Here is a 7,766-nt window from a genome sequence, read left to right as displayed (position 1 = left end):
ATTAGCTACCATTAGGTGTTTGCTACCAAATAAACCTGTTGGACTTTAACCTGGTGTTGTTAAAACTCTTACTGTGTTCACCCCAGTCCAACGCCAGCATCTCCACATCAGAACTGAACCCAGACAGAGGAGAGGGAGGGAGAAAACTGGGAGTGGAGAAAAGAAATGGTGAGATGGGTTTGGATTTCAGCCCAGGGAGGAGGGAGAGTTTGTGGGACAGGAATTTATTGATTTGGGGCAACAAGAGAGGAAGAAATGTTCCAGAGAATTAGAATTGCCTGTTCAAAATTTCTATCCTGGACTGACAGTGATTAATTTTGTAAACTCCTTTTACAGGTGAGGTGAAGAAACATCACATCAAAATCAGACAGAGTCTCGATTCACTCGGGCTTAAATATCCTCAGACTTTGAATGTGGAAGGAGAAATGTTTGTCTTCTGTCTGGAGGAGAAGATTTCAAACATCAGTGCGTCTGAAAAAGCACCAAGAAACACGCACACCCGAGTGAGAGTGTTTCAGTGAGTTGACTGTGGAAAGAGCTTTATCCAGTTACGCAGCCTTAAAAAACATCACAGCATTCACAGCGAGGAGAAACTGTCCACGTGTTCTGTGTGTGGATGAGGCTTCAACTGATCGTTTAACCTGGAGAAACATAAGGACACCAGCACCATGGAGAAACCGTGGAAATGTGGGGACTGTGGGAAAGGATTCAGTTACCCTTCTCTGCTGGAAAACCATCGGCGCAGTCACACTGGTGAGAGACCGTTCACCTGTTCTGTCTGTGGGGAGGGATTCATTCAGTCATCTGGCCTTTGGTCTCACCAGAGAATTCACACTGAGGAAAAGCCATTCACCTGCACCTCCTGTGGGAAGAGGTTCAGACATTCTTCAGCATTCACTGTGCACCAACACACTCACACCGGGGAGAGACCATTCATCTGCTCCGTGTGTGGGAAGGGATTCACTCAGTCATTCCACCTGCTGTCACACCAGCGAGTTCATTCTGGAGAGAGGCCGTTCACCTGCTCCGACTGTGGAAGGGATTCACTGGGTCATCCCACTTACTGTCACACCAGCGAGTTCACATTGAGGAGAAGCCATTCAGCTGCACTGACTGTGGACGGAGTTTCAGACAGGCATCCTCCCTCATTGCACACCAGCGAATTCACACTGGGGAGAGACCGTTTACCTGCTTTGTGTGTGGAAAGGGATTCACAGCTTTACCCACCCTGCTGAGACACCAGAAAATTCACACTGAAGAGAAGCCATTCAGCTGCACTGACTGTGGAAAGAATTTCAGGCAGTCATCCAACCTCACTGCTCACCGACGCATTCACACTGCAGAAAGACCATTCACATGCTCCGTGTGTGGGAAGGGATTCAATCGGTCATCCAACCTCTCTGCTCACCAGCGAGTTCACACAGGGGAGAGGCCATTCACTTGCTCCATGTGTGGGAAGGGATTCGCAAAGTCTTTCAACCTGCTGGCTCACCAACGCACTCACACTAAGAGGCCATTCAACTGCTCTGTGTGTGGGAAGGGATTCACTCAGTCACAATGGCTCCCGAGACATCAACAAGTTCACAAGTGACTGCAGGGGTTGGATTCTGCTGTTTTTGCTGCTGTTCAGTATTGACAGTCTGACAATATTTTATTTCTGCTGATGTTAACAAACCCCATAACTAGCTGGAATTTAATATTCTGGAAGTGTCACTGATTTTCAGGGCTGCAATGCCACTTTTTAAAAGCACCACCAGTGATCTTCCCCTTTAATTGAAGAACTCTCAACAGGAACCTGTTTAGAATAAAGTTAAGAACTTTTGCTTCAATTCTAATTTGATCCTTGGGCAAAATCTACAATTCATTCTCTGAAAGATCCATCTGCAGGGCACAAAGTATTTATTTTCAATGCTTGTATTCAGATTTTCTGGAAAGCTACTCTTTGATTTTTAAGGGCTATTTTTTGGTTTCTAGGGGATCGTTTTCCATTCTCAGTAACTCCTTTATTAGTGATGTAGTCACGTAGTAACATTACCTTTTGTGTTTGTGTTAGTTTACTTCTTTGAATAAGATAGCACAAATACTGAAGACTGTGTGTATATTAAATCTTTTAAATTGGAATCTATGAATGATATTTTTTGTTAACTTATTTTAAAAATACTCCCATACTCTCTTTCCAAAATGAGAATTCTAACTATTTGACACAAGGTAACTGAATCAGATGTTTAGTGGTTCAGACGGTGGAGCAGGAAAAATCTGTCCCGATTCTGATCTTCATTGTGTGTGGATTTACATTGATAACCCATCAATAACCTCACTACACCAGCTGAGATCAGCTCTGACCGGGGATTCTGTATGTTGTCTGTGAGCGTTAAACTGCAAATAAAAGCAGTTTAGAATATGAACCTGGATGAATGTATCTCAATTTCTAATGTGACGACCCAAGTGATTGTAAGTACGTTCACAATATCTGGTTACTCAAATTCCTGAGCTGTAAACCCCACCTTCTGAGATATATAAAAATAATCGAGACTTGTTCAGCAGAATGGGGAAAGGTCTGCCGATGGTTGGATCATTCCTTTTGAGGCTCACACTGCTATGAAACTAGTTCTGTAGCAGGAAGACACAACTCCTCCACACATCACCGATAGGCTGCTGAGTCAGTGAACTTCTTTTCTCAAAATAGGTGGCAAAGCTGTTCCTCCAATTTGAGACTCTGTCTCTGCAGATGTAGCAACATCGGGAGAGACAGAATCTGTGATTGGAGGAGATGGTCCTCACAGTTTCTGTCTCTCCCATGGACAGGATGATTTATTTTCTTCCAGTAGTTCCTCCTAAGACAGAATTTCTGCGGGCCTTTTGGCAAGTCATGTTGCAGCTTTATAGAACCTCAGTTAGGCCGCACTTGGAATATAGGGAAGGGTTTTTATTTTAACTTTAAAAGTCAGTTACCTGGGAGGTTCCCCCTCATTGATCCACTGGAGCAAGCTGAGAGGGGTGATTGAAAAGCAGCAGTGCTGGTAAGAGATTAATTGGATTAATTGAATTGTTTATTTATTTAATTAGTCAGCTAGTGTGTGTATTTTTTTGGCCTTTACTTTAACAGCAGTTTTTCAAGTTTAAAGTGAAAACTAGAAGTGGGCAGCAAAGGAGTCTGGGAAGGGTTTTTTAAGCGCGTGAAGTATAAAAGGTAGGCTGCAGTATACAGCGGGCAGCGTCGGGAGCGGGCAGTGGAGTGTGTGGGAAGCAGAGTGTGAGCTATAAGACTTTGGCTCACAGGGCTTGAGTGTGTGAGAAGCAGAGTGTGAGCTATAAGACTTTGGCTCACAGGGCTTGAGTGTGTGGGAAGCAGAGTGTGAGCTATAAGACTTTGGCTCACAGGGCTTGAGTGTGTGGGAAGCAGAGTGTGAGCTATAAGACTTTGGCTCACAGGGCTTAGGCTGAAAGGGCGAGCAGGGGTGAGTTGAATTCATTTTTGCACTTTCTACCTGGTACTGGCAAGGTATCTAGAGGGGATGGGTGTGCAGGCAGTGCTATGTTCCTCTTGCACTATGTTTGAGGTGAGGGACGACGACAGTGTCCCTACTGATTACACCTGTGGGAAGTGCACCCATCTGCAGCTCCTCCAAAACCGTGTTAGGGAACTGGAGCTGGAGTTGGATGAACTTAGGATCATCAGGGACGCAGAGATGGCCATAGACACAAGCTTTAGGAATACAGTTACTCCGAGGATTGAAAACAGATGGGTGACGGTGAGAGGGGCTGGGAGGAAGCAGTCCGTGCAGGGATCCCCGGTGGTCGTTCCCCTTAGCAACAAGTATTCCGCTTTGGATACGGTTGAGGGGGATGACATACCAGTGGGGAGCCGCAGTGAGAGGATCTCCAGCACTGTGTCCGTCTCTGTGGCTCGGGAGGGAAAGGGGGAGAGCGGGAGGGCGATAGTTATTGGGGACTCGTTAGTTAGAGGGATAGATAGGAGGTTCTGTGGCAGCAAAAGAGACTCACGGATGGTATGTTGCCTACCGGATGCCAAGGTCCGTGATGTCTCAGACCGTGTTTTCCAGATTCTGAAGGGGGAGGGGAAACAGTCACAAGTCGTAGTACACATTGGTACCAATGACATAGGTAAGAGAAGGGACGGGGATTTAAAGCAGGAATTTCTGGAGCTGGGCTGGAAGCTGAGAGCCAAGACGAAACATGTGGTCATCTCTGGTACGTTGCCGGTACCACGTGATAGCGAGTTGAGGAACAGGGAGAGAGTGCAGTTAAATATGTGGTTGCAGAGATGGTGTAGGAGGGAGGGTTTCAGATACGTGGATAATTGGAACACGTTCTGGGGAAGGTGGGACCTGTACAAACAGGACGGGGTGCACCTGAACCAGAGGGGCACCAATATCCTCGGAGGGAAATTTGTTACGGCTCTTCAGGGGGGTTTAAACTAATTTGTCAGGGGAGTGGGAAAGGGAGTTGTAGTCCAGAAGTCAGTGAGGGTGGTGAGGTATTGGGGAAGGTATCAGGGTCAAGGGTGGGTACTGGTAGACAGGAAGGTGGGTTGAAGTGTGTCTACTTCAATGCAAGGAGCATCCGGAACAAGGTAGATGAACTTGGGGCGTGGATTGGTACTTGGGACTACGATGTTGTGGCCATTACGGAGACGTGGGTAGAACAAGGACAGGAATGGTTGTTGGACGTTCCGGGGTATAGATGTTTCACTAAGTGTAGGGAAGCTGGTAAAAGAGGTGGAGGAGTGGCATTGTTAATCAAGGATAGTTTAACGGCTGCAGAAAGGCACTTCGTGGGGGATCTGCACACTGAGGTAATATGGGCTGAAGTTAGAAATAGGAAAGGAGCGGTCACGTTGCTAGGAGTTTACTATAGGCCCCCAAATAGTAATAGAGATGTGGAGGAAGAAATTGCTAAGCAGATTATGGATATGTGTGGGGGTCACAGGGTAGTTGTCATGGGGGACTTTAACTTTCCAAATATTGATTGGAACCTTTGTAGGTCAAATAGTTTGGATGGGGCAGTTTTTGTGCAGTGTGTGCGGGAGGGTTTCCTGACACAATATGTGGATGGGCCGACTAGAGGTGAGGCCACATTGGATTTGGTACTGGGAAATGAACCGGGCCAAGTGTTAGATTTGGTTGTGGGAGAGCAATTTGGAGATAGTGACCACAATTCGGTGTCTTTTGTTATTGCAATGGAGAGGGATAGGGCCATACGGCAGGGCAAGGTTTACAATTGGGGGAGGGGTAATTATGATGCGATTAGGCAAGAATTAGGGGGCATAAGTTGGGAACAGAAACTGTCAGAGAAAGGAACTAATGAAAAGTGGAATTTTTTCAAGGAACAAATACTGGATGTCCTTGATAGGTATGTTCCTGTCAGGCAGGGAGGAAATGGCCGAGTGAGGGAACCATGGTTCACAAAAGAGGTGGAATGTCTTGTGAAAAGGAAGAGGGAAGCTTATGTAGGGATGAGGAAACAAGGTTCAGATGGCTCGATTGAGGGTTACAAGTTAGCAAGGAATGAGCTGAAAAAGGGGCTTAGGAGAGCTAGGAGGGGACATGAGAAGTCCTTGGCGGGTCGGATCAAGGAAAACCCCAAGGCTTTTTACTCTTATGTGAGGAATAAAAGAATGACCAGGGTGAGGTTAGGGCCGGTCAAGGACAGTAGTGGGAACTTGTGTATGGAGTCAGTAGAGATAGGCGAGGTGATGAATGAATACTTTTCTTCAGTGTTCACCAAGGAGAGGGGCCATGTTTTTGAGGAAGAGAAGGTGTTACAGGCTAATAGGCTGGAGGAAATAGATGTTCGGAGGGAGGATGTCTTGGCAGTTTTGAATAAACTGAAGGTCGATAAGTCCCCTGGGCCTGATGAAATGTATCCTAGGATTCTTTGGGAGGCAAGGGATGAGATTGCAGAGCCTTTGGCGTTGATCTTTGGGTCCTCGCTGTCCACGGGGATGGTGCCAGAGGACTGGAGAATGGCGAATGTTGTTCCTCTGTTTAAGAAAGGGAATAGAAATGACCCTGGTAATTATAGACCGGTTAGTCTTACTTCGGTGGTTGGTAAATTGATGGAAAGGGTCCTTAGGGATGGGATTTACGACCATTTAGAAAGATGCGGATTAATCCGAGATAGTCAGCACGGATTCGTGAAGGGCAAGTCGTGCCTCACAAATTTGATAGAATTTTTTGAGGAGGTAACTAAGTGTGTTGATGAAGGTAGGGCAGTTGATGTCATATACATGGATTTTAGTAAGGCGTTTGATAAGGTCCCCCATGGTCGGCTTATGATGAAAGTGAGGAGGTGTGGGATAGAGGGAAAGTTGGCCGATTGGATAGGTAACTGGCTGTCTGACCGAAGACAGAGGGTGGTGGTCGATGGAAAATTTTCGGATTGGAGGCAGGTTGCTAGCGGTGTGCCGCAGGGATCAGTGCTTGGTCCTCTGCTCTTTGTGATTTTTATTAATGACTTAGAGGAGGGGGCTGAAGGGTGGATCAGTAAATTTGCTGATGACACCAAGATTGGTGGAGTAGTGGATGAGGTGGAGGGCTGTTGTAGGCTACAAAGAGACATAGATAGGATGCAAAGCTGGGCTGAAAAATGGCAAATGGAGTTTAACCCTGATAAATGTGAGGTGATTCATTTTGGTAGGACAAATTTAAATGTGGATTACAGGGTCAAAGGTAGGGTTCTGAAGACTGTGGAGGAACAGAGAGATCTTGGGGTCCATATCCACAGATCTCTAAAGGTTGCCACTCAAGTGGATAGAGCTGTGAAGAAGGCCTGTAGTGTGTTAGCTTTTATTAACAGGGGGTTGGAGTTTAAGAGCCGTGGGGTTATGCTGCAACTGTACAGGACCTTGGTGAGACCACATTTGGAATATTGTGTGCAGTTCTGGTCACCTCACTATAGGAAGGATGTGGAAGCGCTGGAAGGAGTGCAGAGGAGATTTACCAGGATGCTGCCTGGTTTGGAGGGTAGGTCATATGAGGAAAGGTTGAGGGAGCTAGGGCTATTCTCTCTGGAGCGGAGGAGGCTGAGGGGAGGCTTAATAGAGGTGTATAAAATGATGAAGGGGATAGATAGAGTGAACGTTCAAAGACTATTTCCTCGGGTGGATGGAGCTATTACAAGGGGGCATAACTATAGGGTTCGTGGTGGGAGATACAGGACGGATATCAGAGGTAGGTTCTTTACGCAGAGAGTGGTTGGGGTGTGGAATGGACTGCCTGCAGTGATAGTGGAGTCAGACACTTTAGAAACATTTAAGCGGTTATTGGATAGGCACATGGAGCACACCAGGATGATAGGGAGTGGGATAGCTTGATCTTGGTTTCAGATAAAGCTCGGCACAACATCGTGGGCCGAAGGGCCTGTTCTGTGCTGTACTGTTCTATGTTCTATGTTCTATATAGTGTTCAATTCTGGTCGCCGCACTACCAGAAAGATGTGGAGGCTTTGGAGAGGGTACAGAAAAGATCTACCAGGATGTTGCCTGGTATGGAGGGCATTAGCTATGAGGAAAGGTTGGAGAAACTTGGTTTGTTCTCACTGGAACGACGCAGGTTGAGGGCGATCTGACAAAGTCTACAAGATTGTGAGGGGCTTGGGCAGATGGATAGAAGCTTTTTCCCAGGGTAGAAGAGTCAATTACTCGGGGGGCATAGGTTTAAGGTGCGAGGGGCAAGGTTTAAAGGAGATGTACGAGGCAGAATTTTTACCCAGAGGGTGGTGGGTGCCTGGAACTCGCTGCCGGG

The sequence above is a fragment of the Mustelus asterias genome, unplaced genomic scaffold (assembly GCF_964213995.1).
Source record: "Mustelus asterias unplaced genomic scaffold, sMusAst1.hap1.1 HAP1_SCAFFOLD_106, whole genome shotgun sequence".
In the NCBI taxonomy this organism is placed as follows: domain Eukaryota; kingdom Metazoa; phylum Chordata; class Chondrichthyes; order Carcharhiniformes; family Triakidae; genus Mustelus; species Mustelus asterias.
The sequence above is the reverse complement of the archived record's forward strand: the minus strand, read 5'-3'. Positions refer to the sequence as shown.